The sequence below is a fragment of the Schistocerca americana genome, chromosome 8, assembly GCF_021461395.2.
Source record: "Schistocerca americana isolate TAMUIC-IGC-003095 chromosome 8, iqSchAmer2.1, whole genome shotgun sequence".
NCBI classification, from domain to species: Eukaryota; Metazoa; Arthropoda; class Insecta; order Orthoptera; family Acrididae; genus Schistocerca; species Schistocerca americana.
This window is the reverse complement of record NC_060126.1, coordinates 95486435-95512490: the sequence shown is the minus strand read 5'-3', so window position 1 is coordinate 95512490 and position 26056 is coordinate 95486435. Positions and strand designations below refer to the sequence as shown.

At 53.1% G+C, this 26056-nt stretch overlaps 86 non-coding genes across 86 annotated transcripts; 35 read left to right on the top strand and 51 right to left on the bottom strand.

Annotated features, from left to right (window-relative positions):
* Window positions 1–259: 259 nt before the first annotated feature.
* Window positions 260–332, top strand: Trnar-acg. Its single transcript has one exon. It is a non-coding gene; the product is annotated as a tRNA-Arg (tRNA).
* Window positions 333–619: 287 nt separating this feature from the next.
* Window positions 620–691, top strand: Trnam-cau. Its single transcript has one exon. It is a non-coding gene; the product is annotated as a tRNA-Met (tRNA).
* Window positions 692–936: 245 nt separating this feature from the next.
* Window positions 937–1008, bottom strand: Trnad-guc. The gene has a single exon. It is a non-coding gene; the product is annotated as a tRNA-Asp (tRNA).
* Window positions 1009–1115: 107 nt separating this feature from the next.
* On the bottom strand, window positions 1116–1187 carry Trnad-guc. The gene has a single exon. It is a non-coding gene; the product is annotated as a tRNA-Asp (tRNA).
* A 107-nt stretch (window positions 1188–1294) lies between these two features.
* Trnai-uau lies at window positions 1295–1386 on the bottom strand. The gene is given in 2 exon segments: window positions 1295–1330; window positions 1349–1386. It is a non-coding gene; the product is annotated as a tRNA-Ile (tRNA).
* A 378-nt stretch (window positions 1387–1764) lies between these two features.
* On the top strand, window positions 1765–1837 carry Trnar-acg. The gene has a single exon. It is a non-coding gene; the product is annotated as a tRNA-Arg (tRNA).
* Window positions 1838–2124: 287 nt separating this feature from the next.
* Window positions 2125–2196, top strand: Trnam-cau. Its single transcript has one exon. It is a non-coding gene; the product is annotated as a tRNA-Met (tRNA).
* A 245-nt stretch (window positions 2197–2441) lies between these two features.
* On the bottom strand, window positions 2442–2513 carry Trnad-guc. Its single transcript has one exon. It is a non-coding gene; the product is annotated as a tRNA-Asp (tRNA).
* Window positions 2514–2620: 107 nt separating this feature from the next.
* Trnad-guc lies at window positions 2621–2692 on the bottom strand. Its single transcript has one exon. It is a non-coding gene; the product is annotated as a tRNA-Asp (tRNA).
* A 107-nt stretch (window positions 2693–2799) lies between these two features.
* On the bottom strand, window positions 2800–2891 carry Trnai-uau. The gene is given in 2 exon segments: window positions 2800–2835; window positions 2854–2891. It is a non-coding gene; the product is annotated as a tRNA-Ile (tRNA).
* Window positions 2892–3269: 378 nt separating this feature from the next.
* Window positions 3270–3342, top strand: Trnar-acg. The gene has a single exon. It is a non-coding gene; the product is annotated as a tRNA-Arg (tRNA).
* Window positions 3343–3629: 287 nt separating this feature from the next.
* Trnam-cau lies at window positions 3630–3701 on the top strand. The gene has a single exon. It is a non-coding gene; the product is annotated as a tRNA-Met (tRNA).
* Window positions 3702–3946: 245 nt separating this feature from the next.
* Window positions 3947–4018, bottom strand: Trnad-guc. The gene has a single exon. It is a non-coding gene; the product is annotated as a tRNA-Asp (tRNA).
* Window positions 4019–4125: 107 nt separating this feature from the next.
* Trnad-guc lies at window positions 4126–4197 on the bottom strand. Its single transcript has one exon. It is a non-coding gene; the product is annotated as a tRNA-Asp (tRNA).
* A 107-nt stretch (window positions 4198–4304) lies between these two features.
* On the bottom strand, window positions 4305–4396 carry Trnai-uau. The gene is given in 2 exon segments: window positions 4305–4340; window positions 4359–4396. It is a non-coding gene; the product is annotated as a tRNA-Ile (tRNA).
* A 378-nt stretch (window positions 4397–4774) lies between these two features.
* On the top strand, window positions 4775–4847 carry Trnar-acg. Its single transcript has one exon. It is a non-coding gene; the product is annotated as a tRNA-Arg (tRNA).
* Window positions 4848–5134: 287 nt separating this feature from the next.
* Trnam-cau lies at window positions 5135–5206 on the top strand. The gene has a single exon. It is a non-coding gene; the product is annotated as a tRNA-Met (tRNA).
* Window positions 5207–5451: 245 nt separating this feature from the next.
* Window positions 5452–5523, bottom strand: Trnad-guc. The gene has a single exon. It is a non-coding gene; the product is annotated as a tRNA-Asp (tRNA).
* Window positions 5524–5630: 107 nt separating this feature from the next.
* Window positions 5631–5702, bottom strand: Trnad-guc. The gene has a single exon. It is a non-coding gene; the product is annotated as a tRNA-Asp (tRNA).
* A 107-nt stretch (window positions 5703–5809) lies between these two features.
* Trnai-uau lies at window positions 5810–5901 on the bottom strand. The gene is given in 2 exon segments: window positions 5810–5845; window positions 5864–5901. It is a non-coding gene; the product is annotated as a tRNA-Ile (tRNA).
* A 378-nt stretch (window positions 5902–6279) lies between these two features.
* Window positions 6280–6352, top strand: Trnar-acg. Its single transcript has one exon. It is a non-coding gene; the product is annotated as a tRNA-Arg (tRNA).
* A 287-nt stretch (window positions 6353–6639) lies between these two features.
* On the top strand, window positions 6640–6711 carry Trnam-cau. The gene has a single exon. It is a non-coding gene; the product is annotated as a tRNA-Met (tRNA).
* A 245-nt stretch (window positions 6712–6956) lies between these two features.
* On the bottom strand, window positions 6957–7028 carry Trnad-guc. Its single transcript has one exon. It is a non-coding gene; the product is annotated as a tRNA-Asp (tRNA).
* A 107-nt stretch (window positions 7029–7135) lies between these two features.
* On the bottom strand, window positions 7136–7207 carry Trnad-guc. The gene has a single exon. It is a non-coding gene; the product is annotated as a tRNA-Asp (tRNA).
* A 107-nt stretch (window positions 7208–7314) lies between these two features.
* Trnai-uau lies at window positions 7315–7406 on the bottom strand. The gene is given in 2 exon segments: window positions 7315–7350; window positions 7369–7406. It is a non-coding gene; the product is annotated as a tRNA-Ile (tRNA).
* Window positions 7407–7784: 378 nt separating this feature from the next.
* Trnar-acg lies at window positions 7785–7857 on the top strand. Its single transcript has one exon. It is a non-coding gene; the product is annotated as a tRNA-Arg (tRNA).
* Window positions 7858–8144: 287 nt separating this feature from the next.
* On the top strand, window positions 8145–8216 carry Trnam-cau. The gene has a single exon. It is a non-coding gene; the product is annotated as a tRNA-Met (tRNA).
* A 245-nt stretch (window positions 8217–8461) lies between these two features.
* On the bottom strand, window positions 8462–8533 carry Trnad-guc. The gene has a single exon. It is a non-coding gene; the product is annotated as a tRNA-Asp (tRNA).
* Window positions 8534–8640: 107 nt separating this feature from the next.
* Trnad-guc lies at window positions 8641–8712 on the bottom strand. The gene has a single exon. It is a non-coding gene; the product is annotated as a tRNA-Asp (tRNA).
* A 107-nt stretch (window positions 8713–8819) lies between these two features.
* On the bottom strand, window positions 8820–8911 carry Trnai-uau. The gene is given in 2 exon segments: window positions 8820–8855; window positions 8874–8911. It is a non-coding gene; the product is annotated as a tRNA-Ile (tRNA).
* Window positions 8912–9289: 378 nt separating this feature from the next.
* Trnar-acg lies at window positions 9290–9362 on the top strand. Its single transcript has one exon. It is a non-coding gene; the product is annotated as a tRNA-Arg (tRNA).
* A 287-nt stretch (window positions 9363–9649) lies between these two features.
* On the top strand, window positions 9650–9721 carry Trnam-cau. The gene has a single exon. It is a non-coding gene; the product is annotated as a tRNA-Met (tRNA).
* A 245-nt stretch (window positions 9722–9966) lies between these two features.
* Window positions 9967–10038, bottom strand: Trnad-guc. Its single transcript has one exon. It is a non-coding gene; the product is annotated as a tRNA-Asp (tRNA).
* Window positions 10039–10145: 107 nt separating this feature from the next.
* Window positions 10146–10217, bottom strand: Trnad-guc. Its single transcript has one exon. It is a non-coding gene; the product is annotated as a tRNA-Asp (tRNA).
* Window positions 10218–10324: 107 nt separating this feature from the next.
* Window positions 10325–10416, bottom strand: Trnai-uau. Its single transcript is given in 2 exon segments — window positions 10325–10360; window positions 10379–10416. It is a non-coding gene; the product is annotated as a tRNA-Ile (tRNA).
* Window positions 10417–10794: 378 nt separating this feature from the next.
* Trnar-acg lies at window positions 10795–10867 on the top strand. Its single transcript has one exon. It is a non-coding gene; the product is annotated as a tRNA-Arg (tRNA).
* Window positions 10868–11154: 287 nt separating this feature from the next.
* Trnam-cau lies at window positions 11155–11226 on the top strand. The gene has a single exon. It is a non-coding gene; the product is annotated as a tRNA-Met (tRNA).
* A 245-nt stretch (window positions 11227–11471) lies between these two features.
* Trnad-guc lies at window positions 11472–11543 on the bottom strand. Its single transcript has one exon. It is a non-coding gene; the product is annotated as a tRNA-Asp (tRNA).
* A 107-nt stretch (window positions 11544–11650) lies between these two features.
* Window positions 11651–11722, bottom strand: Trnad-guc. Its single transcript has one exon. It is a non-coding gene; the product is annotated as a tRNA-Asp (tRNA).
* A 107-nt stretch (window positions 11723–11829) lies between these two features.
* On the bottom strand, window positions 11830–11921 carry Trnai-uau. Its single transcript is given in 2 exon segments — window positions 11830–11865; window positions 11884–11921. It is a non-coding gene; the product is annotated as a tRNA-Ile (tRNA).
* A 378-nt stretch (window positions 11922–12299) lies between these two features.
* Window positions 12300–12372, top strand: Trnar-acg. The gene has a single exon. It is a non-coding gene; the product is annotated as a tRNA-Arg (tRNA).
* Window positions 12373–12659: 287 nt separating this feature from the next.
* On the top strand, window positions 12660–12731 carry Trnam-cau. The gene has a single exon. It is a non-coding gene; the product is annotated as a tRNA-Met (tRNA).
* A 245-nt stretch (window positions 12732–12976) lies between these two features.
* Trnad-guc lies at window positions 12977–13048 on the bottom strand. The gene has a single exon. It is a non-coding gene; the product is annotated as a tRNA-Asp (tRNA).
* A 107-nt stretch (window positions 13049–13155) lies between these two features.
* Window positions 13156–13227, bottom strand: Trnad-guc. The gene has a single exon. It is a non-coding gene; the product is annotated as a tRNA-Asp (tRNA).
* A 107-nt stretch (window positions 13228–13334) lies between these two features.
* On the bottom strand, window positions 13335–13426 carry Trnai-uau. The gene is given in 2 exon segments: window positions 13335–13370; window positions 13389–13426. It is a non-coding gene; the product is annotated as a tRNA-Ile (tRNA).
* A 378-nt stretch (window positions 13427–13804) lies between these two features.
* Trnar-acg lies at window positions 13805–13877 on the top strand. The gene has a single exon. It is a non-coding gene; the product is annotated as a tRNA-Arg (tRNA).
* A 287-nt stretch (window positions 13878–14164) lies between these two features.
* Window positions 14165–14236, top strand: Trnam-cau. Its single transcript has one exon. It is a non-coding gene; the product is annotated as a tRNA-Met (tRNA).
* Window positions 14237–14481: 245 nt separating this feature from the next.
* Window positions 14482–14553, bottom strand: Trnad-guc. Its single transcript has one exon. It is a non-coding gene; the product is annotated as a tRNA-Asp (tRNA).
* Window positions 14554–14660: 107 nt separating this feature from the next.
* On the bottom strand, window positions 14661–14732 carry Trnad-guc. Its single transcript has one exon. It is a non-coding gene; the product is annotated as a tRNA-Asp (tRNA).
* Window positions 14733–14839: 107 nt separating this feature from the next.
* On the bottom strand, window positions 14840–14931 carry Trnai-uau. Its single transcript is given in 2 exon segments — window positions 14840–14875; window positions 14894–14931. It is a non-coding gene; the product is annotated as a tRNA-Ile (tRNA).
* A 378-nt stretch (window positions 14932–15309) lies between these two features.
* On the top strand, window positions 15310–15382 carry Trnar-acg. Its single transcript has one exon. It is a non-coding gene; the product is annotated as a tRNA-Arg (tRNA).
* Window positions 15383–15669: 287 nt separating this feature from the next.
* Window positions 15670–15741, top strand: Trnam-cau. Its single transcript has one exon. It is a non-coding gene; the product is annotated as a tRNA-Met (tRNA).
* Window positions 15742–15986: 245 nt separating this feature from the next.
* Trnad-guc lies at window positions 15987–16058 on the bottom strand. Its single transcript has one exon. It is a non-coding gene; the product is annotated as a tRNA-Asp (tRNA).
* A 107-nt stretch (window positions 16059–16165) lies between these two features.
* Window positions 16166–16237, bottom strand: Trnad-guc. Its single transcript has one exon. It is a non-coding gene; the product is annotated as a tRNA-Asp (tRNA).
* A 107-nt stretch (window positions 16238–16344) lies between these two features.
* Window positions 16345–16436, bottom strand: Trnai-uau. Its single transcript is given in 2 exon segments — window positions 16345–16380; window positions 16399–16436. It is a non-coding gene; the product is annotated as a tRNA-Ile (tRNA).
* A 378-nt stretch (window positions 16437–16814) lies between these two features.
* Trnar-acg lies at window positions 16815–16887 on the top strand. The gene has a single exon. It is a non-coding gene; the product is annotated as a tRNA-Arg (tRNA).
* Window positions 16888–17174: 287 nt separating this feature from the next.
* On the top strand, window positions 17175–17246 carry Trnam-cau. Its single transcript has one exon. It is a non-coding gene; the product is annotated as a tRNA-Met (tRNA).
* Window positions 17247–17491: 245 nt separating this feature from the next.
* Window positions 17492–17563, bottom strand: Trnad-guc. The gene has a single exon. It is a non-coding gene; the product is annotated as a tRNA-Asp (tRNA).
* A 107-nt stretch (window positions 17564–17670) lies between these two features.
* On the bottom strand, window positions 17671–17742 carry Trnad-guc. Its single transcript has one exon. It is a non-coding gene; the product is annotated as a tRNA-Asp (tRNA).
* Window positions 17743–17849: 107 nt separating this feature from the next.
* Trnai-uau lies at window positions 17850–17941 on the bottom strand. Its single transcript is given in 2 exon segments — window positions 17850–17885; window positions 17904–17941. It is a non-coding gene; the product is annotated as a tRNA-Ile (tRNA).
* Window positions 17942–18319: 378 nt separating this feature from the next.
* On the top strand, window positions 18320–18392 carry Trnar-acg. The gene has a single exon. It is a non-coding gene; the product is annotated as a tRNA-Arg (tRNA).
* Window positions 18393–18679: 287 nt separating this feature from the next.
* On the top strand, window positions 18680–18751 carry Trnam-cau. Its single transcript has one exon. It is a non-coding gene; the product is annotated as a tRNA-Met (tRNA).
* A 245-nt stretch (window positions 18752–18996) lies between these two features.
* On the bottom strand, window positions 18997–19068 carry Trnad-guc. Its single transcript has one exon. It is a non-coding gene; the product is annotated as a tRNA-Asp (tRNA).
* Window positions 19069–19175: 107 nt separating this feature from the next.
* On the bottom strand, window positions 19176–19247 carry Trnad-guc. Its single transcript has one exon. It is a non-coding gene; the product is annotated as a tRNA-Asp (tRNA).
* A 107-nt stretch (window positions 19248–19354) lies between these two features.
* Trnai-uau lies at window positions 19355–19446 on the bottom strand. The gene is given in 2 exon segments: window positions 19355–19390; window positions 19409–19446. It is a non-coding gene; the product is annotated as a tRNA-Ile (tRNA).
* Window positions 19447–19824: 378 nt separating this feature from the next.
* Trnar-acg lies at window positions 19825–19897 on the top strand. The gene has a single exon. It is a non-coding gene; the product is annotated as a tRNA-Arg (tRNA).
* Window positions 19898–20184: 287 nt separating this feature from the next.
* On the top strand, window positions 20185–20256 carry Trnam-cau. The gene has a single exon. It is a non-coding gene; the product is annotated as a tRNA-Met (tRNA).
* Window positions 20257–20501: 245 nt separating this feature from the next.
* Window positions 20502–20573, bottom strand: Trnad-guc. The gene has a single exon. It is a non-coding gene; the product is annotated as a tRNA-Asp (tRNA).
* Window positions 20574–20680: 107 nt separating this feature from the next.
* Window positions 20681–20752, bottom strand: Trnad-guc. The gene has a single exon. It is a non-coding gene; the product is annotated as a tRNA-Asp (tRNA).
* A 107-nt stretch (window positions 20753–20859) lies between these two features.
* Trnai-uau lies at window positions 20860–20951 on the bottom strand. The gene is given in 2 exon segments: window positions 20860–20895; window positions 20914–20951. It is a non-coding gene; the product is annotated as a tRNA-Ile (tRNA).
* A 378-nt stretch (window positions 20952–21329) lies between these two features.
* Trnar-acg lies at window positions 21330–21402 on the top strand. The gene has a single exon. It is a non-coding gene; the product is annotated as a tRNA-Arg (tRNA).
* Window positions 21403–21689: 287 nt separating this feature from the next.
* Window positions 21690–21761, top strand: Trnam-cau. Its single transcript has one exon. It is a non-coding gene; the product is annotated as a tRNA-Met (tRNA).
* Window positions 21762–22006: 245 nt separating this feature from the next.
* Trnad-guc lies at window positions 22007–22078 on the bottom strand. Its single transcript has one exon. It is a non-coding gene; the product is annotated as a tRNA-Asp (tRNA).
* A 107-nt stretch (window positions 22079–22185) lies between these two features.
* On the bottom strand, window positions 22186–22257 carry Trnad-guc. Its single transcript has one exon. It is a non-coding gene; the product is annotated as a tRNA-Asp (tRNA).
* Window positions 22258–22364: 107 nt separating this feature from the next.
* Window positions 22365–22456, bottom strand: Trnai-uau. The gene is given in 2 exon segments: window positions 22365–22400; window positions 22419–22456. It is a non-coding gene; the product is annotated as a tRNA-Ile (tRNA).
* Window positions 22457–22834: 378 nt separating this feature from the next.
* Window positions 22835–22907, top strand: Trnar-acg. The gene has a single exon. It is a non-coding gene; the product is annotated as a tRNA-Arg (tRNA).
* A 287-nt stretch (window positions 22908–23194) lies between these two features.
* Trnam-cau lies at window positions 23195–23266 on the top strand. The gene has a single exon. It is a non-coding gene; the product is annotated as a tRNA-Met (tRNA).
* Window positions 23267–23511: 245 nt separating this feature from the next.
* Trnad-guc lies at window positions 23512–23583 on the bottom strand. Its single transcript has one exon. It is a non-coding gene; the product is annotated as a tRNA-Asp (tRNA).
* Window positions 23584–23690: 107 nt separating this feature from the next.
* On the bottom strand, window positions 23691–23762 carry Trnad-guc. The gene has a single exon. It is a non-coding gene; the product is annotated as a tRNA-Asp (tRNA).
* A 107-nt stretch (window positions 23763–23869) lies between these two features.
* Trnai-uau lies at window positions 23870–23961 on the bottom strand. Its single transcript is given in 2 exon segments — window positions 23870–23905; window positions 23924–23961. It is a non-coding gene; the product is annotated as a tRNA-Ile (tRNA).
* Window positions 23962–24339: 378 nt separating this feature from the next.
* Window positions 24340–24412, top strand: Trnar-acg. The gene has a single exon. It is a non-coding gene; the product is annotated as a tRNA-Arg (tRNA).
* A 287-nt stretch (window positions 24413–24699) lies between these two features.
* On the top strand, window positions 24700–24771 carry Trnam-cau. Its single transcript has one exon. It is a non-coding gene; the product is annotated as a tRNA-Met (tRNA).
* Window positions 24772–25016: 245 nt separating this feature from the next.
* On the bottom strand, window positions 25017–25088 carry Trnad-guc. Its single transcript has one exon. It is a non-coding gene; the product is annotated as a tRNA-Asp (tRNA).
* A 107-nt stretch (window positions 25089–25195) lies between these two features.
* Window positions 25196–25267, bottom strand: Trnad-guc. Its single transcript has one exon. It is a non-coding gene; the product is annotated as a tRNA-Asp (tRNA).
* Window positions 25268–25374: 107 nt separating this feature from the next.
* On the bottom strand, window positions 25375–25466 carry Trnai-uau. The gene is given in 2 exon segments: window positions 25375–25410; window positions 25429–25466. It is a non-coding gene; the product is annotated as a tRNA-Ile (tRNA).
* A 378-nt stretch (window positions 25467–25844) lies between these two features.
* On the top strand, window positions 25845–25917 carry Trnar-acg. The gene has a single exon. It is a non-coding gene; the product is annotated as a tRNA-Arg (tRNA).
* Window positions 25918–26056: the final 139 nt, after the last annotated feature.

The following is a 26056-nucleotide window of genomic DNA, read 5'->3' as shown; positions in this document are numbered from 1 at the left end:
CGTGCTATTCTTGTTTCATATGCTACGCTTACATGCACATCAACCGGCTCTGGTCGTCGAGAAAACGCGGGAAAACGCGCGCCTTGCCTTCTGCTACCTGTCGAGCAGCGAGAGCAGATGTGTGGCAAGCTCTAAGCTCTGCAGGCGCACTGCGGCCACGCAGCTGGACGAGAGGTACCTTCCTTGGGAGCTTGCTCAGCCATGGAGAACACGTTTCTTCGCCAATTGCACTTGCCTCGTAGAAAGAAATGCTGCCACTGGCCCTGTGGCGCAACGGATAACGCGTCTGACTACGGATCAGAAGATTCCAGGTTCGAATCCTGGCAGGGTCGGCATTTTGTTGGTTGCCGACGCGTAGCTGGGCAGTGGATTTCGTATGTCGACGCATCGCGGAGTGCTTTGTTACTCCTGTGCATCTCGCAGCTGCATGTCGAGTCAATCGTGGTAAATATCGCAGCCTGCAAGCGTCAGCGTAGCGTCAGTCGAGCAAAGTCGAGACAAGTCAAGCTGAGAGCTGTGGGAGATGATACGCAATTAAGTACAGGCGTGTGAAAGCGACGCAGACAACGCTTTCCAAGTGTCCCACGTCACGTGGCGAAGAGCCAGCGCAACCCCAGCCAGCAGAGTGGCGCAGTGGAAGCGTGCTGGGCCCATAACCCAGAGGTCCGTGGATCGAAACCACGCTCTGCTACAATTATTTCTTTTGCAGACTGTGTCGAGCTCGATTATTACGCCCACAGCGTCGGCTGGGGTGCCTTGATTCAGCGTTAACAGCAAACCCAGTAATTCTGAAGTGTGAAGAATGCGAGAACCACTTCCTAAGATGTAGCATTTTTTAAGATTTTGCACCAACTACACTCCTTGATCGCAAAGTTAATGCTCTTACGACCCCCATACGCGCAACACTCGAACAGGTTTGTGAGATAAAAATCGCATCTCCCCGGCGGGGAATCGAACCCCGGTCTCCCGCGTGACAGGCGGGGATACTAACCACTATACTACCGAGGATGCGATGTAAACAGGTTCCTGTGTGCGAGAGATATGGTGCAAGTAGCCGCAAACGTCCTACACTAAGTTCGGCGAGTGAAAGAGCAGCAATTAAAAATCGGATGTGCCTCCCCGGCGGGGAATCGAACCCCGGTCTCCCGCGTGACAGGCGGGGATACTAACCACTATACTACCGAGGAAGACGCAGCTAGCGTCTCGAATACACAATTATGTTACTCAAATAGCTGATACATCTCAAACCTAGCCTCCTGTTGCTGTCAGAGACAGCTGCTAAGAAATAAAAGTATGCCCCAGGTGAGGCTCGAACTCACAACCCCGGCATTGCTCACGGCTACTGCCTTATAAGTACCGCGCGCTAACCAATTGCGCCACTGGGGCTACGACACAGTGTTCTCAGTTAGCGGTATTCACTTTGCTGCAAACCAGTGGTGGCCACAGAAACATACGATCGCCACCTGATGCCATACTGCGACTTTGGCACCTGACTACCAATGCTTCGTGCTATTCTTGTTTCATATGCTACGCTTACATGCACATCAACCGGCTCTGGTCGTCGAGAAAACGCGGGAAAACGCGCGCCTTGCCTTCTGCTACCTGTCGAGCAGCGAGAGCAGATGTGTGGCAAGCTCTAAGCTCTGCAGGCGCACTGCGGCCACGCAGCTGGACGAGAGGTACCTTCCTTGGGAGCTTGCTCAGCCATGGAGAACACGTTTCTTCGCCAATTGCACTTGCCTCGTAGAAAGAAATGCTGCCACTGGCCCTGTGGCGCAACGGATAACGCGTCTGACTACGGATCAGAAGATTCCAGGTTCGAATCCTGGCAGGGTCGGCATTTTGTTGGTTGCCGACGCGTAGCTGGGCAGTGGATTTCGTATGTCGACGCATCGCGGAGTGCTTTGTTACTCCTGTGCATCTCGCAGCTGCATGTCGAGTCAATCGTGGTAAATATCGCAGCCTGCAAGCGTCAGCGTAGCGTCAGTCGAGCAAAGTCGAGACAAGTCAAGCTGAGAGCTGTGGGAGATGATACGCAATTAAGTACAGGCGTGTGAAAGCGACGCAGACAACGCTTTCCAAGTGTCCCACGTCACGTGGCGAAGAGCCAGCGCAACCCCAGCCAGCAGAGTGGCGCAGTGGAAGCGTGCTGGGCCCATAACCCAGAGGTCCGTGGATCGAAACCACGCTCTGCTACAATTATTTCTTTTGCAGACTGTGTCGAGCTCGATTATTACGCCCACAGCGTCGGCTGGGGTGCCTTGATTCAGCGTTAACAGCAAACCCAGTAATTCTGAAGTGTGAAGAATGCGAGAACCACTTCCTAAGATGTAGCATTTTTTAAGATTTTGCACCAACTACACTCCTTGATCGCAAAGTTAATGCTCTTACGACCCCCATACGCGCAACACTCGAACAGGTTTGTGAGATAAAAATCGCATCTCCCCGGCGGGGAATCGAACCCCGGTCTCCCGCGTGACAGGCGGGGATACTAACCACTATACTACCGAGGATGCGATGTAAACAGGTGCCTGTGTGCGAGAGATATGGTGCAAGTAGCCGCAAACGTCCTACACTAAGTTCGGCGAGTGAAAGAGCAGCAATTAAAAATCGGATGTGCCTCCCCGGCGGGGAATCGAACCCCGGTCTCCCGCGTGACAGGCGGGGATACTAACCACTATACTACCGAGGAAGACGCAGCTAGCGTCTCGAATACACAATTATGTTACTCAAATAGCTGATACATCTCAAACCTAGCCTCCTGTTGCTGTCAGAGACAGCTGCTAAGAAATAAAAGTATGCCCCAGGTGAGGCTCGAACTCACAACCCCGGCATTGCTCACGGCTACCGCCTTATAAGTACCGTGCGCTAACCAATTGCGCCACTGGGGCTACGACACAGTGTTCTCAGTTAGCGGTATTCACTTTGCTGCAAACCAGTGGTGGCCACAGAAACATACGATCGCCACCTGATGCCATACTGCGACTTTGGCACCTGACTACCAATGCTTCGTGCTATTCTTGTTTCATATGCTACGCTGACATGCACATCAACCGGCTCTGGTCGTCGAGAAAACGCGGGAAAACGCGCGCCTTGCCTTCTGCTACCTGTCGAGCAGCGAGAGCAGATGTGTGGCAAGCTCTAAGCTCTGCAGGCGCACTGCGGCCACGCAGCTGGACGAGAGGTACCTTCCTTGGGAGCTTGCTCAGCCATGGAGAACACGTTTCTTCGCCAATTGCACTTGCCTCGTAGAAAGAAATGCTGCCACTGGCCCTGTGGCGCAACGGATAACGCGTCTGACTACGGATCAGAAGATTCCAGGTTCGAATCCTGGCAGGGTCGGCATTTTGTTGGTTGCCGACGCGTAGCTGGGCAGTGGATTTCGTATGTCGACGCATCGCGGAGTGCTTTGTTACTCCTGTGCATCTCGCAGCTGCATGTCGAGTCAATCGTGGTAAATATCGCAGCCTGCAAGCGTCAGCGTAGCGTCAGTCGAGCAAAGTCGAGACAAGTCAAGCTGAGAGCTGTGGGAGATGATACGCAATTAAGTACAGGCGTGTGAAAGCGACGCAGACAACGCTTTCCAAGTGTCCCACGTCACGTGGCGAAGAGCCAGCGCAACCCCAGCCAGCAGAGTGGCGCAGTGGAAGCGTGCTGGGCCCATAACCCAGAGGTCCGTGGATCGAAACCACGCTCTGCTACAATTATTTCTTTTGCAGACTGTGTCGAGCTCGATTATTACGCCCACAGCGTCGGCTGGGGTGCCTTGATTCAGCGTTAACAGCAAACCCAGTAATTCTGAAGTGTGAAGAATGCGAGAACCACTTCCTAAGATGTAGCATTTTTTAAGATTTTGCACCAACTACACTCCTTGATCGCAAAGTTAATGCTCTTACGACCCCCATACGCGCAACACTCGAACAGGTTTGTGAGATAAAAATCGCATCTCCCCGGCGGGGAATCGAACCCCGGTCTCCCGCGTGACAGGCGGGGATACTAACCACTATACTACCGAGGATGCGATGTAAACAGGTGCCTGTGTGCGAGAGATATGGTGCAAGTAGCCGCAAACGTCCTACACTAAGTTCGGCGAGTGAAAGAGCAGCAATTAAAAATCGGATGTGCCTCCCCGGCGGGGAATCGAACCCCGGTCTCCCGCGTGACAGGCGGGGATACTAACCACTATACTACCGAGGAAGACGCAGCTAGCGTCTCGAATACACAATTATGTTACTCAAATAGCTGATACATCTCAAACCTAGCCTCCTGTTGCTGTCAGAGACAGCTGCTAAGAAATAAAAGTATGCCCCAGGTGAGGCTCGAACTCACAACCCCGGCATTGCTCACGGCTACCGCCTTATAAGTACCGTGCGCTAACCAATTGCGCCACTGGGGCTACGACACAGTGTTCTCAGTTAGCGGTATTCACTTTGCTGCAAACCAGTGGTGGCCACAGAAACATACGATCGCCACCTGATGCCATACTGCGACTTTGGCACCTGACTACCAATGCTTCGTGCTATTCTTGTTTCATATGCTACGCTGACATGCACATCAACCGGCTCTGGTCGTCGAGAAAACGCGGGAAAACGCGCGCCTTGCCTTCTGCTACCTGTCGAGCAGCGAGAGCAGATGTGTGGCAAGCTCTAAGCTCTGCAGGCGCACTGCGGCCACGCAGCTGGACGAGAGGTACCTTCCTTGGGAGCTTGCTCAGCCATGGAGAACACGTTTCTTCGCCAATTGCACTTGCCTCGTAGAAAGAAATGCTGCCACTGGCCCTGTGGCGCAACGGATAACGCGTCTGACTACGGATCAGAAGATTCCAGGTTCGAATCCTGGCAGGGTCGGCATTTTGTTGGTTGCCGACGCGTAGCTGGGCAGTGGATTTCGTATGTCGACGCATCGCGGAGTGCTTTGTTACTCCTGTGCATCTCGCAGCTGCATGTCGAGTCAATCGTGGTAAATATCGCAGCCTGCAAGCGTCAGCGTAGCGTCAGTCGAGCAAAGTCGAGACAAGTCAAGCTGAGAGCTGTGGGAGATGATACGCAATTAAGTACAGGCGTGTGAAAGCGACGCAGACAACGCTTTCCAAGTGTCCCACGTCACGTGGCGAAGAGCCAGCGCAACCCCAGCCAGCAGAGTGGCGCAGTGGAAGCGTGCTGGGCCCATAACCCAGAGGTCCGTGGATCGAAACCACGCTCTGCTACAATTATTTCTTTTGCAGACTGTGTCGAGCTCGATTATTACGCCCACAGCGTCGGCTGGGGTGCCTTGATTCAGCGTTAACAGCAAACCCAGTAATTCTGAAGTGTGAAGAATGCGAGAACCACTTCCTAAGATGTAGCATTTTTTAAGATTTTGCACCAACTACACTCCTTGATCGCAAAGTTAATGCTCTTACGACCCCCATACGCGCAACACTCGAACAGGTTTGTGAGATAAAAATCGCATCTCCCCGGCGGGGAATCGAACCCCGGTCTCCCGCGTGACAGGCGGGGATACTAACCACTATACTACCGAGGATGCGATGTAAACAGGTGCCTGTGTGCGAGAGATATGGTGCAAGTAGCCGCAAACGTCCTACACTAAGTTCGGCGAGTGAAAGAGCAGCAATTAAAAATCGGATGTGCCTCCCCGGCGGGGAATCGAACCCCGGTCTCCCGCGTGACAGGCGGGGATACTAACCACTATACTACCGAGGAAGACGCAGCTAGCGTCTCGAATACACAATTATGTTACTCAAATAGCTGATACATCTCAAACCTAGCCTCCTGTTGCTGTCAGAGACAGCTGCTAAGAAATAAAAGTATGCCCCAGGTGAGGCTCGAACTCACAACCCCGGCATTGCTCACGGCTACTGCCTTATAAGTACCGCGCGCTAACCAATTGCGCCACTGGGGCTACGACACAGTGTTCTCAGTTAGCGGTATTCACTTTGCTGCAAACCAGTGGTGGCCACAGAAACATACGATCGCCACCTGATGCCATACTGCGACTTTGGCACCTGACTACCAATGCTTCGTGCTATTCTTGTTTCATATGCTACGCTTACATGCACATCAACCGGCTCTGGTCGTCGAGAAAACGCGGGAAAACGCGCGCCTTGCCTTCTGCTACCTGTCGAGCAGCGAGAGCAGATGTGTGGCAAGCTCTAAGCTCTGCAGGCGCACTGCGGCCACGCAGCTGGACGAGAGGTACCTTCCTTGGGAGCTTGCTCAGCCATGGAGAACACGTTTCTTCGCCAATTGCACTTGCCTCGTAGAAAGAAATGCTGCCACTGGCCCTGTGGCGCAACGGATAACGCGTCTGACTACGGATCAGAAGATTCCAGGTTCGAATCCTGGCAGGGTCGGCATTTTGTTGGTTGCCGACGCGTAGCTGGGCAGTGGATTTCGTATGTCGACGCATCGCGGAGTGCTTTGTTACTCCTGTGCATCTCGCAGCTGCATGTCGAGTCAATCGTGGTAAATATCGCAGCCTGCAAGCGTCAGCGTAGCGTCAGTCGAGCAAAGTCGAGACAAGTCAAGCTGAGAGCTGTGGGAGATGATACGCAATTAAGTACAGGCGTGTGAAAGCGACGCAGACAACGCTTTCCAAGTGTCCCACGTCACGTGGCGAAGAGCCAGCGCAACCCCAGCCAGCAGAGTGGCGCAGTGGAAGCGTGCTGGGCCCATAACCCAGAGGTCCGTGGATCGAAACCACGCTCTGCTACAATTATTTCTTTTGCAGACTGTGTCGAGCTCGATTATTACGCCCACAGCGTCGGCTGGGGTGCCTTGATTCAGCGTTAACAGCAAACCCAGTAATTCTGAAGTGTGAAGAATGCGAGAACCACTTCCTAAGATGTAGCATTTTTTAAGATTTTGCACCAACTACACTCCTTGATCGCAAAGTTAATGCTCTTACGACCCCCATACGCGCAACACTCGAACAGGTTTGTGAGATAAAAATCGCATCTCCCCGGCGGGGAATCGAACCCCGGTCTCCCGCGTGACAGGCGGGGATACTAACCACTATACTACCGAGGATGCGATGTAAACAGGTTCCTGTGTGCGAGAGATATGGTGCAAGTAGCCGCAAACGTCCTACACTAAGTTCGGCGAGTGAAAGAGCAGCAATTAAAAATCGGATGTGCCTCCCCGGCGGGGAATCGAACCCCGGTCTCCCGCGTGACAGGCGGGGATACTAACCACTATACTACCGAGGAAGACGCAGCTGGCGTCTCGAATACACAATTATGTTACTCAAATAGCTGATACATCTCAAACCTAGCCTCCTGTTGCTGTCAGAGACAGCTGCTAAGAAATAAAAGTATGCCCCAGGTGAGGCTCGAACTCACAACCCCGGCATTGCTCACGGCTACTGCCTTATAAGTACCGCGCGCTAACCAATTGCGCCACTGGGGCTACGACACAGTGTTCTCAGTTAGCGGTATTCACTTTGCTGCAAACCAGTGGTGGCCACAGAAACATACGATCGCCACCTGATGCCATACTGCGACTTTGGCACCTGACTACCAATGCTTCGTGCTATTCTTGTTTCATATGCTACGCTTACATGCACATCAACCGGCTCTGGTCGTCGAGAAAACGCGGGAAAACGCGCGCCTTGCCTTCTGCTACCTGTCGAGCAGCGAGAGCAGATGTGTGGCAAGCTCTAAGCTCTGCAGGCGCACTGCGGCCACGCAGCTGGACGAGAGGTACCTTCCTTGGGAGCTTGCTCAGCCATGGAGAACACGTTTCTTCGCCAATTGCACTTGCCTCGTAGAAAGAAATGCTGCCACTGGCCCTGTGGCGCAACGGATAACGCGTCTGACTACGGATCAGAAGATTCCAGGTTCGAATCCTGGCAGGGTCGGCATTTTGTTGGTTGCCGACGCGTAGCTGGGCAGTGGATTTCGTATGTCGACGCATCGCGGAGTGCTTTGTTACTCCTGTGCATCTCGCAGCTGCATGTCGAGTCAATCGTGGTAAATATCGCAGCCTGCAAGCGTCAGCGTAGCGTCAGTCGAGCAAAGTCGAGACAAGTCAAGCTGAGAGCTGTGGGAGATGATACGCAATTAAGTACAGGCGTGTGAAAGCGACGCAGACAACGCTTTCCAAGTGTCCCACGTCACGTGGCGAAGAGCCAGCGCAACCCCAGCCAGCAGAGTGGCGCAGTGGAAGCGTGCTGGGCCCATAACCCAGAGGTCCGTGGATCGAAACCACGCTCTGCTAAAATTATTTCTTTTGCAGACTGTGTCGAGCTCGATTATTACGCCCACAGCGTCGGCTGGGGTGCCTTGATTCAGCGTTAACAGCAAACCCAGTAATTCTGAAGTGTGAAGAATGCGAGAACCACTTCCTAAGATGTAGCATTTTTTAAGATTTTGCACCAACTACACTCCTTGATCGCAAAGTTAATGCTCTTACGACCCCCATACGCGCAACACTCGAACAGGTTTGTGAGATAAAAATCGCATCTCCCCGGCGGGGAATCGAACCCCGGTCTCCCGCGTGACAGGCGGGGATACTAACCACTATACTACCGAGGATGCGATGTAAACAGGTGCCTGTGTGCGAGAGATATGGTGCAAGTAGCCGCAAACGTCCTACACTAAGTTCGGCGAGTGAAAGAGCAGCAATTAAAAATCGGATGTGCCTCCCCGGCGGGGAATCGAACCCCGGTCTCCCGCGTGACAGGCGGGGATACTAACCACTATACTACCGAGGAAGACGCAGCTAGCGTCTCGAATACACAATTATGTTACTCAAATAGCTGATACATCTCAAACCTAGCCTCCTGTTGCTGTCAGAGACAGCTGCTAAGAAATAAAAGTATGCCCCAGGTGAGGCTCGAACTCACAACCCCGGCATTGCTCACGGCTACCGCCTTATAAGTACCGTGCGCTAACCAATTGCGCCACTGGGGCTACGACACAGTGTTCTCAGTTAGCGGTATTCACTTTGCTGCAAACCAGTGGTGGCCACAGAAACATACGATCGCCACCTGATGCCATACTGCGACTTTGGCACCTGACTACCAATGCTTCGTGCTATTCTTGTTTCATATGCTACGCTGACATGCACATCAACCGGCTCTGGTCGTCGAGAAAACGCGGGAAAACGCGCGCCTTGCCTTCTGCTACCTGTCGAGCAGCGAGAGCAGATGTGTGGCAAGCTCTAAGCTCTGCAGGCGCACTGCGGCCACGCAGCTGGACGAGAGGTACCTTCCTTGGGAGCTTGCTCAGCCATGGAGAACACGTTTCTTCGCCAATTGCACTTGCCTCGTAGAAAGAAATGCTGCCACTGGCCCTGTGGCGCAACGGATAACGCGTCTGACTACGGATCAGAAGATTCCAGGTTCGAATCCTGGCAGGGTCGGCATTTTGTTGGTTGCCGACGCGTAGCTGGGCAGTGGATTTCGTATGTCGACGCATCGCGGAGTGCTTTGTTACTCCTGTGCATCTCGCAGCTGCATGTCGAGTCAATCGTGGTAAATATCGCAGCCTGCAAGCGTCAGCGTAGCGTCAGTCGAGCAAAGTCGAGACAAGTCAAGCTGAGAGCTGTGGGAGATGATACGCAATTAAGTACAGGCGTGTGAAAGCGACGCAGACAACGCTTTCCAAGTGTCCCACGTCACGTGGCGAAGAGCCAGCGCAACCCCAGCAAGCAGAGTGGCGCAGTGGAAGCGTGCTGGGCCCATAACCCAGAGGTCCGTGGATCGAAACCACGCTCTGCTAAAATTATTTCTTTTGCAGACTGTGTCGAGCTCGATTATTACGCCCACAGCGTCGGCTGGGGTGCCTTGATTCAGCGTTAACAGCAAACCCAGTAATTCTGAAGTGTGAAGAATGCGAGAACCACTTCCTAAGATGTAGCATTTTTTAAGATTTTGCACCAACTACACTCCTTGATCGCAAAGTTAATGCTCTTACGACCCCCATACGCGCAACACTCGAACAGGTTTGTGAGATAAAAATCGCATCTCCCCGGCGGGGAATCGAACCCCGGTCTCCCGCGTGACAGGCGGGGATACTAACCACTATACTACCGAGGATGCGATGTAAACAGGTGCCTGTGTGCGAGAGATATGGTGCAAGTAGCCGCAAACGTCCTACACTAAGTTCGGCGAGTGAAAGAGCAGCAATTAAAAATCGGATGTGCCTCCCCGGCGGGGAATCGAACCCCGGTCTCCCGCGTGACAGGCGGGGATACTAACCACTATACTACCGAGGAAGACGCAGCTAGCGTCTCGAATACACAATTATGTTACTCAAATAGCTGATACATCTCAAACCTAGCCTCCTGTTGCTGTCAGAGACAGCTGCTAAGAAATAAAAGTATGCCCCAGGTGAGGCTCGAACTCACAACCCCGGCATTGCTCACGGCTACTGCCTTATAAGTACCGTGCGCTAACCAATTGCGCCACTGGGGCTACGACACAGTGTTCTCAGTTAGCGGTATTCACTTTGCTGCAAACCAGTGGTGGCCACAGAAACATACGATCGCCACCTGATGCCATACTGCGACTTTGGCACCTGACTACCAATGCTTCGTGCTATTCTTGTTTCATATGCTACGCTTACATGCACATCAACCGGCTCTGGTCGTCGAGAAAACGCGGGAAAACGCGCGCCTTGCCTTCTGCTACCTGTCGAGCAGCGAGAGCAGATGTGTGGCAAGCTCTAAGCTCTGCAGGCGCACTGCGGCCACGCAGCTGGACGAGAGGTACCTTCCTTGGGAGCTTGCTCAGCCATGGAGAACACGTTTCTTCGCCAATTGCACTTGCCTCGTAGAAAGAAATGCTGCCACTGGCCCTGTGGCGCAACGGATAACGCGTCTGACTACGGATCAGAAGATTCCAGGTTCGAATCCTGGCAGGGTCGGCATTTTGTTGGTTGCCGACGCGTAGCTGGGCAGTGGATTTCGTATGTCGACGCATCGCGGAGTGCTTTGTTACTCCTGTGCATCTCGCAGCTGCATGTCGAGTCAATCGTGGTAAATATCGCAGCCTGCAAGCGTCAGCGTAGCGTCAGTCGAGCAAAGTCGAGACAAGTCAAGCTGAGAGCTGTGGGAGATGATACGCAATTAAGTACAGGCGTGTGAAAGCGACGCAGACAACGCTTTCCAAGTGTCCCACGTCACGTGGCGAAGAGCCAGCGCAACCCCAGCCAGCAGAGTGGCGCAGTGGAAGCGTGCTGGGCCCATAACCCAGAGGTCCGTGGATCGAAACCACGCTCTGCTACAATTATTTCTTTTGCAGACTGTGTCGAGCTCGATTATTACGCCCACAGCGTCGGCTGGGGTGCCTTGATTCAGCGTTAACAGCAAACCCAGTAATTCTGAAGTGTGAAGAATGCGAGAACCACTTCCTAAGATGTAGCATTTTTTAAGATTTTGCACCAACTACACTCCTTGATCGCAAAGTTAATGCTCTTACGACCCCCATACGCGCAACACTCGAACAGGTTTGTGAGATAAAAATCGCATCTCCCCGGCGGGGAATCGAACCCCGGTCTCCCGCGTGACAGGCGGGGATACTAACCACTATACTACCGAGGATGCGATGTAAACAGGTGCCTGTGTGCGAGAGATATGGTGCAAGTAGCCGCAAACGTCCTACACTAAGTTCGGCGAGTGAAAGAGCAGCAATTAAAAATCGGATGTGCCTCCCCGGCGGGGAATCGAACCCCGGTCTCCCGCGTGACAGGCGGGGATACTAACCACTATACTACCGAGGAAGACGCAGCTAGCGTCTCGAATACACAATTATGTTACTCAAATAGCTGATACATCTCAAACCTAGCCTCCTGTTGCTGTCAGAGACAGCTGCTAAGAAATAAAAGTATGCCCCAGGTGAGGCTCGAACTCACAACCCCGGCATTGCTCACGGCTACCGCCTTATAAGTACCGTGCGCTAACCAATTGCGCCACTGGGGCTACGACACAGTGTTCTCAGTTAGCGGTATTCACTTTGCTGCAAACCAGTGGTGGCCACAGAAACATACGATCGCCACCTGATGCCATACTGCGACTTTGGCACCTGACTACCAATGCTTCGTGCTATTCTTGTTTCATATGCTACGCTGACATGCACATCAACCGGCTCTGGTCGTCGAGAAAACGCGGGAAAACGCGCGCCTTGCCTTCTGCTACCTGTCGAGCAGCGAGAGCAGATGTGTGGCAAGCTCTAAGCTCTGCAGGCGCACTGCGGCCACGCAGCTGGACGAGAGGTACCTTCCTTGGGAGCTTGCTCAGCCATGGAGAACACGTTTCTTCGCCAATTGCACTTGCCTCGTAGAAAGAAATGCTGCCACTGGCCCTGTGGCGCAACGGATAACGCGTCTGACTACGGATCAGAAGATTCCAGGTTCGAATCCTGGCAGGGTCGGCATTTTGTTGGTTGCCGACGCGTAGCTGGGCAGTGGATTTCGTATGTCGACGCATCGCGGAGTGCTTTGTTACTCCTGTGCATCTCGCAGCTGCATGTCGAGTCAATCGTGGTAAATATCGCAGCCTGCAAGCGTCAGCGTAGCGTCAGTCGAGCAAAGTCGAGACAAGTCAAGCTGAGAGCTGTGGGAGATGATACGCAATTAAGTACAGGCGTGTGAAAGCGACGCAGACAACGCTTTCCAAGTGTCCCACGTCACGTGGCGAAGAGCCAGCGCAACCCCAGCCAGCAGAGTGGCGCAGTGGAAGCGTGCTGGGCCCATAACCCAGAGGTCCGTGGATCGAAACCACGCTCTGCTACAATTATTTCTTTTGCAGACTGTGTCGAGCTCGATTATTACGCCCACAGCGTCGGCTGGGGTGCCTTGATTCAGCGTTAACAGCAAACCCAGTAATTCTGAAGTGTGAAGAATGCGAGAACCACTTCCTAAGATGTAGCATTTTTTAAGATTTTGCACCAACTACACTCCTTGATCGCAAAGTTAATGCTCTTACGACCCCCATACGCGCAACACTCGAACAGGTTTGTGAGATAAAAATTGCATCTCCCCGGCGGGGAATCGAACCCCGGTCTCCCGCGTGACAGGCGGGGATACTAACCACTATACTACCGAGGATGCGATGTAAACAGGTGCCTGTGTGCGAGAGATATGGTGCAAGTAGCCGCAAACGTCCTACACTAAGTTCGGCGAGTGAAAGAGCAGCAATTAAAAATCGGATGTGCCTCCCCGGCGGGGAATCGAACCCCGGTCTCCCGCGTGACAGGCGGGGATACTAACCACTATACTACCGAGGAAGACGCAGCTAGCGTCTCGAATACACAATTATGTTACTCAAATAGCTGATACATCTCAAACCTAGCCTCCTGTTGCTGTCAGAGACAGCTGCTAAGAAATAAAAGTATGCCCCAGGTGAGGCTCGAACTCACAACCCCGGCATTGCTCACGGCTACCGCCTTATAAGTACCGTGCGCTAACCAATTGCGCCACTGGGGCTACGACACAGTGTTCTCAGTTAGCGGTATTCACTTTGCTGCAAACCAGTGGTGGCCACAGAAACATACGATCGCCACCTGATGCCATACTGCGACTTTGGCACCTGACTACCAATGCTTCGTGCTATTCTTGTTTCATATGCTACGCTGACATGCACATCAACCGGCTCTGGTCGTCGAGAAAACGCGGGAAAACGCGCGCCTTGCCTTCTGCTACCTGTCGAGCAGCGAGAGCAGATGTGTGGCAAGCTCTAAGCTCTGCAGGCGCACTGCGGCCACGCAGCTGGACGAGAGGTACCTTCCTTGGGAGCTTGCTCAGCCATGGAGAACACGTTTCTTCGCCAATTGCACTTGCCTCGTAGAAAGAAATGCTGCCACTGGCCCTGTGGCGCAACGGATAACGCGTCTGACTACGGATCAGAAGATTCCAGGTTCGAATCCTGGCAGGGTCGGCATTTTGTTGGTTGCCGACGCGTAGCTGGGCAGTGGATTTCGTATGTCGACGCATCGCGGAGTGCTTTGTTACTCCTGTGCATCTCGCAGCTGCATGTCGAGTCAATCGTGGTAAATATCGCAGCCTGCAAGCGTCAGCGTAGCGTCAGTCGAGCAAAGTCGAGACAAGTCAAGCTGAGAGCTGTGGGAGATGATACGCAATTAAGTACAGGCGTGTGAAAGCGACGCAGACAACGCTTTCCAAGTGTCCCACGTCACGTGGCGAAGAGCCAGCGCAACCCCAGCCAGCAGAGTGGCGCAGTGGAAGCGTGCTGGGCCCATAACCCAGAGGTCCGTGGATCGAAACCACGCTCTGCTACAATTATTTCTTTTGCAGACTGTGTCGAGCTCGATTATTACGCCCACAGCGTCGGCTGGGGTGCCTTGATTCAGCGTTAACAGCAAACCCAGTAATTCTGAAGTGTGAAGAATGCGAGAACCACTTCCTAAGATGTAGCATTTTTTAAGATTTTGCACCAACTACACTCCTTGATCGCAAAGTTAATGCTCTTACGACCCCCATACGCGCAACACTCGAACAGGTTTGTGAGATAAAAATCGCATCTCCCCGGCGGGGAATCGAACCCCGGTCTCCCGCGTGACAGGCGGGGATACTAACCACTATACTACCGAGGATGCGATGTAAACAGGTGCCTGTGTGCGAGAGATATGGTGCAAGTAGCCGCAAACGTCCTACACTAAGTTCGGCGAGTGAAAGAGCAGCAATTAAAAATCGGATGTGCCTCCCCGGCGGGGAATCGAACCCCGGTCTCCCGCGTGACAGGCGGGGATACTAACCACTATACTACCGAGGAAGACGCAGCTAGCGTCTCGAATACACAATTATGTTACTCAAATAGCTGATACATCTCAAACCTAGCCTCCTGTTGCTGTCAGAGACAGCTGCTAAGAAATAAAAGTATGCCCCAGGTGAGGCTCGAACTCACAACCCCGGCATTGCTCACGGCTACTGCCTTATAAGTACCGCGCGCTAACCAATTGCGCCACTGGGGCTACGACACAGTGTTCTCAGTTAGCGGTATTCACTTTGCTGCAAACCAGTGGTGGCCACAGAAACATACGATCGCCACCTGATGCCATACTGCGACTTTGGCACCTGACTACCAATGCTTCGTGCTATTCTTGTTTCATATGCTACGCTTACATGCACATCAACCGGCTCTGGTCGTCGAGAAAACGCGGGAAAACGCGCGCCTTGCCTTCTGCTACCTGTCGAGCAGCGAGAGCAGATGTGTGGCAAGCTCTAAGCTCTGCAGGCGCACTGCGGCCACGCAGCTGGACGAGAGGTACCTTCCTTGGGAGCTTGCTCAGCCATGGAGAACACGTTTCTTCGCCAATTGCACTTGCCTCGTAGAAAGAAATGCTGCCACTGGCCCTGTGGCGCAACGGATAACGCGTCTGACTACGGATCAGAAGATTCCAGGTTCGAATCCTGGCAGGGTCGGCATTTTGTTGGTTGCCGACGCGTAGCTGGGCAGTGGATTTCGTATGTCGACGCATCGCGGAGTGCTTTGTTACTCCTGTGCATCTCGCAGCTGCATGTCGAGTCAATCGTGGTAAATATCGCAGCCTGCAAGCGTCAGCGTAGCGTCAGTCGAGCAAAGTCGAGACAAGTCAAGCTGAGAGCTGTGGGAGATGATACGCAATTAAGTACAGGCGTGTGAAAGCGACGCAGACAACGCTTTCCAAGTGTCCCACGTCACGTGGCGAAGAGCCAGCGCAACCCCAGCCAGCAGAGTGGCGCAGTGGAAGCGTGCTGGGCCCATAACCCAGAGGTCCGTGGATCGAAACCACGCTCTGCTACAATTATTTCTTTTGCAGACTGTGTCGAGCTCGATTATTACGCCCACAGCGTCGGCTGGGGTGCCTTGATTCAGCGTTAACAGCAAACCCAGTAATTCTGAAGTGTGAAGAATGCGAGAACCACTTCCTAAGATGTAGCATTTTTTAAGATTTTGCACCAACTACACTCCTTGATCGCAAAGTTAATGCTCTTACGACCCCCATACGCGCAACACTCGAACAGGTTTGTGAGATAAAAATCGCATCTCCCCGGCGGGGAATCGAACCCCGGTCTCCCGCGTGACAGGCGGGGATACTAACCACTATACTACCGAGGATGCGATGTAAACAGGTTCCTGTGTGCGAGAGATATGGTGCAAGTAGCCGCAAACGTCCTACACTAAGTTCGGCGAGTGAAAGAGCAGCAATTAAAAATCGGATGTGCCTCCCCGGCGGGGAATCGAACCCCGGTCTCCCGCGTGACAGGCGGGGATACTAACCACTATACTACCGAGGAAGACGCAGCTAGCGTCTCGAATACACAATTATGTTACTCAAATAGCTGATACATCTCAAACCTAGCCTCCTGTTGCTGTCAGAGACAGCTGCTAAGAAATAAAAGTATGCCCCAGGTGAGGCTCGAACTCACAACCCCGGCATTGCTCACGGCTACTGCCTTATAAGTACCGCGCGCTAACCAATTGCGCCACTGGGGCTACGACACAGTGTTCTCAGTTAGCGGTATTCACTTTGCTGCAAACCAGTGGTGGCCACAGAAACATACGATCGCCACCTGATGCCATACTGCGACTTTGGCACCTGACTACCAATGCTTCGTGCTATTCTTGTTTCATATGCTACGCTTACATGCACATCAACCGGCTCTGGTCGTCGAGAAAACGCGGGAAAACGCGCGCCTTGCCTTCTGCTACCTGTCGAGCAGCGAGAGCAGATGTGTGGCAAGCTCTAAGCTCTGCAGGCGCACTGCGGCCACGCAGCTGGACGAGAGGTACCTTCCTTGGGAGCTTGCTCAGCCATGGAGAACACGTTTCTTCGCCAATTGCACTTGCCTCGTAGAAAGAAATGCTGCCACTGGCCCTGTGGCGCAACGGATAACGCGTCTGACTACGGATCAGAAGATTCCAGGTTCGAATCCTGGCAGGGTCGGCATTTTGTTGGTTGCCGACGCGTAGCTGGGCAGTGGATTTCGTATGTCGACGCATCGCGGAGTGCTTTGTTACTCCTGTGCATCTCGCAGCTGCATGTCGAGTCAATCGTGGTAAATATCGCAGCCTGCAAGCGTCAGCGTAGCGTCAGTCGAGCAAAGTCGAGACAAGTCAAGCTGAGAGCTGTGGGAGATGATACGCAATTAAGTACAGGCGTGTGAAAGCGACGCAGACAACGCTTTCCAAGTGTCCCACGTCACGTGGCGAAGAGCCAGCGCAACCCCAGCCAGCAGAGTGGCGCAGTGGAAGCGTGCTGGGCCCATAACCCAGAGGTCCGTGGATCGAAACCACGCTCTGCTAAAATTATTTCTTTTGCAGACTGTGTCGAGCTCGATTATTACGCCCACAGCGTCGGCTGGGGTGCCTTGATTCAGCGTTAACAGCAAACCCAGTAATTCTGAAGTGTGAAGAATGCGAGAACCACTTCCTAAGATGTAGCATTTTTTAAGATTTTGCACCAACTACACTCCTTGATCGCAAAGTTAATGCTCTTACGACCCCCATACGCGCAACACTCGAACAGGTTTGTGAGATAAAAATCGCATCTCCCCGGCGGGGAATCGAACCCCGGTCTCCCGCGTGACAGGCGGGGATACTAACCACTATACTACCGAGGATGCGATGTAAACAGGTGCCTGTGTGCGAGAGATATGGTGCAAGTAGCCGCAAACGTCCTACACTAAGTTCGGCGAGTGAAAGAGCAGCAATTAAAAATCGGATGTGCCTCCCCGGCGGGGAATCGAACCCCGGTCTCCCGCGTGACAGGCGGGGATACTAACCACTATACTACCGAGGAAGACGCAGCTAGCGTCTCGAATACACAATTATGTTACTCAAATAGCTGATACATCTCAAACCTAGCCTCCTGTTGCTGTCAGAGACAGCTGCTAAGAAATAAAAGTATGCCCCAGGTGAGGCTCGAACTCACAACCCCGGCATTGCTCACGGCTACTGCCTTATAAGTACCGCGCGCTAACCAATTGCGCCACTGGGGCTACGACACAGTGTTCTCAGTTAGCGGTATTCACTTTGCTGCAAACCAGTGGTGGCCACAGAAACATACGATCGCCACCTGATGCCATACTGCGACTTTGGCACCTGACTACCAATGCTTCGTGCTATTCTTGTTTCATATGCTACGCTTACATGCACATCAACCGGCTCTGGTCGTCGAGAAAACGCGGGAAAACGCGCGCCTTGCCTTCTGCTACCTGTCGAGCAGCGAGAGCAGATGTGTGGCAAGCTCTAAGCTCTGCAGGCGCACTGCGGCCACGCAGCTGGACGAGAGGTACCTTCCTTGGGAGCTTGCTCAGCCATGGAGAACACGTTTCTTCGCCAATTGCACTTGCCTCGTAGAAAGAAATGCTGCCACTGGCCCTGTGGCGCAACGGATAACGCGTCTGACTACGGATCAGAAGATTCCAGGTTCGAATCCTGGCAGGGTCGGCATTTTGTTGGTTGCCGACGCGTAGCTGGGCAGTGGATTTCGTATGTCGACGCATCGCGGAGTGCTTTGTTACTCCTGTGCATCTCGCAGCTGCATGTCGAGTCAATCGTGGTAAATATCGCAGCCTGCAAGCGTCAGCGTAGCGTCAGTCGAGCAAAGTCGAGACAAGTCAAGCTGAGAGCTGTGGGAGATGATACGCAATTAAGTACAGGCGTGTGAAAGCGACGCAGACAACGCTTTCCAAGTGTCCCACGTCACGTGGCGAAGAGCCAGCGCAACCCCAGCCAGCAGAGTGGCGCAGTGGAAGCGTGCTGGGCCCATAACCCAGAGGTCCGTGGATCGAAACCACGCTCTGCTACAATTATTTCTTTTGCAGACTGTGTCGAGCTCGATTATTACGCCCACAGCGTCGGCTGGGGTGCCTTGATTCAGCGTTAACAGCAAACCCAGTAATTCTGAAGTGTGAAGAATGCGAGAACCACTTCCTAAGATGTAGCATTTTTTAAGATTTTGCACCAACTACACTCCTTGATCGCAAAGTTAATGCTCTTACGACCCCCATACGCGCAACACTCGAACAGGTTTGTGAGATAAAAATCGCATCTCCCCGGCGGGGAATCGAACCCCGGTCTCCCGCGTGACAGGCGGGGATACTAACCACTATACTACCGAGGATGCGATGTAAACAGGTGCCTGTGTGCGAGAGATATGGTGCAAGTAGCCGCAAACGTCCTACACTAAGTTCGGCGAGTGAAAGAGCAGCAATTAAAAATCGGATGTGCCTCCCCGGCGGGGAATCGAACCCCGGTCTCCCGCGTGACAGGCGGGGATACTAACCACTATACTACCGAGGAAGACGCAGCTAGCGTCTCGAATACACAATTATGTTACTCAAATAGCTGATACATCTCAAACCTAGCCTCCTGTTGCTGTCAGAGACAGCTGCTAAGAAATAAAAGTATGCCCCAGGTGAGGCTCGAACTCACAACCCCGGCATTGCTCACGGCTACTGCCTTATAAGTACCGCGCGCTAACCAATTGCGCCACTGGGGCTACGACACAGTGTTCTCAGTTAGCGGTATTCACTTTGCTGCAAACCAGTGGTGGCCACAGAAACATACGATCGCCACCTGATGCCATACTGCGACTTTGGCACCTGACTACCAATGCTTCGTGCTATTCTTGTTTCATATGCTACGCTTACATGCACATCAACCGGCTCTGGTCGTCGAGAAAACGCGGGAAAACGCGCGCCTTGCCTTCTGCTACCTGTCGAGCAGCGAGAGCAGATGTGTGGCAAGCTCTAAGCTCTGCAGGCGCACTGCGGCCACGCAGCTGGACGAGAGGTACCTTCCTTGGGAGCTTGCTCAGCCATGGAGAACACGTTTCTTCGCCAATTGCACTTGCCTCGTAGAAAGAAATGCTGCCACTGGCCCTGTGGCGCAACGGATAACGCGTCTGACTACGGATCAGAAGATTCCAGGTTCGAATCCTGGCAGGGTCGGCATTTTGTTGGTTGCCGACGCGTAGCTGGGCAGTGGATTTCGTATGTCGACGCATCGCGGAGTGCTTTGTTACTCCTGTGCATCTCGCAGCTGCATGTCGAGTCAATCGTGGTAAATATCGCAGCCTGCAAGCGTCAGCGTAGCGTCAGTCGAGCAAAGTCGAGACAAGTCAAGCTGAGAGCTGTGGGAGATGATACGCAATTAAGTACAGGCGTGTGAAAGCGACGCAGACAACGCTTTCCAAGTGTCCCACGTCACGTGGCGAAGAGCCAGCGCAACCCCAGCCAGCAGAGTGGCGCAGTGGAAGCGTGCTGGGCCCATAACCCAGAGGTCCGTGGATCGAAACCACGCTCTGCTACAATTATTTCTTTTGCAGACTGTGTCGAGCTCGATTATTACGCCCACAGCGTCGGCTGGGGTGCCTTGATTCAGCGTTAACAGCAAACCCAGTAATTCTGAAGTGTGAAGAATGCGAGAACCACTTCCTAAGATGTAGCATTTTTTAAGATTTTGCACCAACTACACTCCTTGATCGCAAAGTTAATGCTCTTACGACCCCCATACGCGCAACACTCGAACAGGTTTGTGAGATAAAAATCGCATCTCCCCGGCGGGGAATCGAACCCCGGTCTCCCGCGTGACAGGCGGGGATACTAACCACTATACTACCGAGGATGCGATGTAAACAGGTTCCTGTGTGCGAGAGATATGGTGCAAGTAGCCGCAAACGTCCTACACTAAGTTCGGCGAGTGAAAGAGCAGCAATTAAAAATCGGATGTGCCTCCCCGGCGGGGAATCGAACCCCGGTCTCCCGCGTGACAGGCGGGGATACTAACCACTATACTACCGAGGAAGACGCAGCTAGCGTCTCGAATACACAATTATGTTACTCAAATAGCTGATACATCTCAAACCTAGCCTCCTGTTGCTGTCAGAGACAGCTGCTAAGAAATAAAAGTATGCCCCAGGTGAGGCTCGAACTCACAACCCCGGCATTGCTCACGGCTACTGCCTTATAAGTACCGCGCGCTAACCAATTGCGCCACTGGGGCTACGACACAGTGTTCTCAGTTAGCGGTATTCACTTTGCTGCAAACCAGTGGTGGCCACAGAAACATACGATCGCCACCTGATGCCATACTGCGACTTTGGCACCTGACTACCAATGCTTCGTGCTATTCTTGTTTCATATGCTACGCTTACATGCACATCAACCGGCTCTGGTCGTCGAGAAAACGCGGGAAAACGCGCGCCTTGCCTTCTGCTACCTGTCGAGCAGCGAGAGCAGATGTGTGGCAAGCTCTAAGCTCTGCAGGCGCACTGCGGCCACGCAGCTGGACGAGAGGTACCTTCCTTGGGAGCTTGCTCAGCCATGGAGAACACGTTTCTTCGCCAATTGCACTTGCCTCGTAGAAAGAAATGCTGCCACTGGCCCTGTGGCGCAACGGATAACGCGTCTGACTACGGATCAGAAGATTCCAGGTTCGAATCCTGGCAGGGTCGGCATTTTGTTGGTTGCCGACGCGTAGCTGGGCAGTGGATTTCGTATGTCGACGCATCGCGGAGTGCTTTGTTACTCCTGTGCATCTCGCAGCTGCATGTCGAGTCAATCGTGGTAAATATCGCAGCCTGCAAGCGTCAGCGTAGCGTCAGTCGAGCAAAGTCGAGACAAGTCAAGCTGAGAGCTGTGGGAGATGATACGCAATTAAGTACAGGCGTGTGAAAGCGACGCAGACAACGCTTTCCAAGTGTCCCACGTCACGTGGCGAAGAGCCAGCGCAACCCCAGCCAGCAGAGTGGCGCAGTGGAAGCGTGCTGGGCCCATAACCCAGAGGTCCGTGGATCGAAACCACGCTCTGCTAAAATTATTTCTTTTGCAGACTGTGTCGAGCTCGATTATTACGCCCACAGCGTCGGCTGGGGTGCCTTGATTCAGCGTTAACAGCAAACCCAGTAATTCTGAAGTGTGAAGAATGCGAGAACCACTTCCTAAGATGTAGCATTTTTTAAGATTTTGCACCAACTACACTCCTTGATCGCAAAGTTAATGCTCTTACGACCCCCATACGCGCAACACTCGAACAGGTTTGTGAGATAAAAATCGCATCTCCCCGGCGGGGAATCGAACCCCGGTCTCCCGCGTGACAGGCGGGGATACTAACCACTATACTACCGAGGATGCGATGTAAACAGGTGCCTGTGTGCGAGAGATATGGTGCAAGTAGCCGCAAACGTCCTACACTAAGTTCGGCGAGTGAAAGAGCAGCAATTAAAAATCGGATGTGCCTCCCCGGCGGGGAATCGAACCCCGGTCTCCCGCGTGACAGGCGGGGATACTAACCACTATACTACCGAGGAAGACGCAGCTAGCGTCTCGAATACACAATTATGTTACTCAAATAGCTGATACATCTCAAACCTAGCCTCCTGTTGCTGTCAGAGACAGCTGCTAAGAAATAAAAGTATGCCCCAGGTGAGGCTCGAACTCACAACCCCGGCATTGCTCACGGCTACTGCCTTATAAGTACCGCGCGCTAACCAATTGCGCCACTGGGGCTACGACACAGTGTTCTCAGTTAGCGGTATTCACTTTGCTGCAAACCAGTGGTGGCCACAGAAACATACGATCGCCACCTGATGCCATACTGCGACTTTGGCACCTGACTACCAATGCTTCGTGCTATTCTTGTTTCATATGCTACGCTTACATGCACATCAACCGGCTCTGGTCGTCGAGAAAACGCGGGAAAACGCGCGCCTTGCCTTCTGCTACCTGTCGAGCAGCGAGAGCAGATGTGTGGCAAGCTCTAAGCTCTGCAGGCGCACTGCGGCCACGCAGCTGGACGAGAGGTACCTTCCTTGGGAGCTTGCTCAGCCATGGAGAACACGTTTCTTCGCCAATTGCACTTGCCTCGTAGAAAGAAATGCTGCCACTGGCCCTGTGGCGCAACGGATAACGCGTCTGACTACGGATCAGAAGATTCCAGGTTCGAATCCTGGCAGGGTCGGCATTTTGTTGGTTGCCGACGCGTAGCTGGGCAGTGGATTTCGTATGTCGACGCATCGCGGAGTGCTTTGTTACTCCTGTGCATCTCGCAGCTGCATGTCGAGTCAATCGTGGTAAATATCGCAGCCTGCAAGCGTCAGCGTAGCGTCAGTCGAGCAAAGTCGAGACAAGTCAAGCTGAGAGCTGTGGGAGATGATACGCAATTAAGTACAGGCGTGTGAAAGCGACGCAGACAACGCTTTCCAAGTGTCCCACGTCACGTGGCGAAGAGCCAGCGCAACCCCAGCCAGCAGAGTGGCGCAGTGGAAGCGTGCTGGGCCCATAACCCAGAGGTCCGTGGATCGAAACCACGCTCTGCTACAATTATTTCTTTTGCAGACTGTGTCGAGCTCGATTATTACGCCCACAGCGTCGGCTGGGGTGCCTTGATTCAGCGTTAACAGCAAACCCAGTAATTCTGAAGTGTGAAGAATGCGAGAACCACTTCCTAAGATGTAGCATTTTTTAAGATTTTGCACCAACTACACTCCTTGATCGCAAAGTTAATGCTCTTACGACCCCCATACGCGCAACACTCGAACAGGTTTGTGAGATAAAAATCGCATCTCCCCGGCGGGGAATCGAACCCCGGTCTCCCGCGTGACAGGCGGGGATACTAACCACTATACTACCGAGGATGCGATGTAAACAGGTGCCTGTGTGCGAGAGATATGGTGCAAGTAGCCGCAAACGTCCTACACTAAGTTCGGCGAGTGAAAGAGCAGCAATTAAAAATCGGATGTGCCTCCCCGGCGGGGAATCGAACCCCGGTCTCCCGCGTGACAGGCGGGGATACTAACCACTATACTACCGAGGAAGACGCAGCTAGCGTCTCGAATACACAATTATGTTACTCAAATAGCTGATACATCTCAAACCTAGCCTCCTGTTGCTGTCAGAGACAGCTGCTAAGAAATAAAAGTATGCCCCAGGTGAGGCTCGAACTCACAACCCCGGCATTGCTCACGGCTACTGCCTTATAAGTACCGCGCGCTAACCAATTGCGCCACTGGGGCTACGACACAGTGTTCTCAGTTAGCGGTATTCACTTTGCTGCAAACCAGTGGTGGCCACAGAAACATACGATCGCCACCTGATGCCATACTGCGACTTTGGCACCTGACTACCAATGCTTCGTGCTATTCTTGTTTCATATGCTACGCTTACATGCACATCAACCGGCTCTGGTCGTCGAGAAAACGCGGGAAAACGCGCGCCTTGCCTTCTGCTACCTGTCGAGCAGCGAGAGCAGATGTGTGGCAAGCTCTAAGCTCTGCAGGCGCACTGCGGCCACGCAGCTGGACGAGAGGTACCTTCCTTGGGAGCTTGCTCAGCCATGGAGAACACGTTTCTTCGCCAATTGCACTTGCCTCGTAGAAAGAAATGCTGCCACTGGCCCTGTGGCGCAACGGATAACGCGTCTGACTACGGATCAGAAGATTCCAGGTTCGAATCCTGGCAGGGTCGGCATTTTGTTGGTTGCCGACGCGTAGCTGGGCAGTGGATTTCGTATGTCGACGCATCGCGGAGTGCTTTGTTACTCCTGTGCATCTCGCAGCTGCATGTCGAGTCAATCGTGGTAAATATCGCAGCCTGCAAGCGTCAGCGTAGCGTCAGTCGAGCAAAGTCGAGACAAGTCAAGCTGAGAGCTGTGGGAGATGATACGCAATTAAGTACAGGCGTGTGAAAGCGACGCAGACAACGCTTTCCAAGTGTCCCACGTCACGTGGCGAAGAGCCAGCGCAACCCCAGCCAGCAGAGTGGCGCAGTGGAAGCGTGCTGGGCCCATAACCCAGAGGTCCGTGGATCGAAACCACGCTCTGCTACAATTATTTCTTTTGCAGACTGTGTCGAGCTCGATTATTACGCCCACAGCGTCGGCTGGGGTGCCTTGATTCAGCGTTAACAGCAAACCCAGTAATTCTGAAGTGTGAAGAATGCGAGAACCACTTCCTAAGATGTAGCATTTTTTAAGATTTTGCACCAACTACACTCCTTGATCGCAAAGTTAATGCTCTTACGACCCCCATACGCGCAACACTCGAACAGGTTTGTGAGATAAAAATCGCATCTCCCCGGCGGGGAATCGAACCCCGGTCTCCCGCGTGACAGGCGGGGATACTAACCACTATACTACCGAGGATGCGATGTAAACAGGTTCCTGTGTGCGAGAGATATGGTGCAAGTAGCCGCAAACGTCCTACACTAAGTTCGGCGAGTGAAAGAGCAGCAATTAAAAATCGGATGTGCCTCCCCGGCGGGGAATCGAACCCCGGTCTCCCGCGTGACAGGCGGGGATACTAACCACTATACTACCGAGGAAGACGCAGCTAGCGTCTCGAATACACAATTATGTTACTCAAATAGCTGATACATCTCAAACCTAGCCTCCTGTTGCTGTCAGAGACAGCTGCTAAGAAATAAAAGTATGCCCCAGGTGAGGCTCGAACTCACAACCCCGGCATTGCTCACGGCTACCGCCTTATAAGTACCGTGCGCTAACCAATTGCGCCACTGGGGCTACGACACAGTGTTCTCAGTTAGCGGTATTCACTTTGCTGCAAACCAGTGGTGGCCACAGAAACATACGATCGCCACCTGATGCCATACTGCGACTTTGGCACCTGACTACCAATGCTTCGTGCTATTCTTGTTTCATATGCTACGCTGACATGCACATCAACCGGCTCTGGTCGTCGAGAAAACGCGGGAAAACGCGCGCCTTGCCTTCTGCTACCTGTCGAGCAGCGAGAGCAGATGTGTGGCAAGCTCTAAGCTCTGCAGGCGCACTGCGGCCACGCAGCTGGACGAGAGGTACCTTCCTTGGGAGCTTGCTCAGCCATGGAGAACACGTTTCTTCGCCAATTGCACTTGCCTCGTAGAAAGAAATGCTGCCACTGGCCCTGTGGCGCAACGGATAACGCGTCTGACTACGGATCAGAAGATTCCAGGTTCGAATCCTGGCAGGGTCGGCATTTTGTTGGTTGCCGACGCGTAGCTGGGCAGTGGATTTCGTATGTCGACGCATCGCGGAGTGCTTTGTTACTCCTGTGCATCTCGCAGCTGCATGTCGAGTCAATCGTGGTAAATATCGCAGCCTGCAAGCGTCAG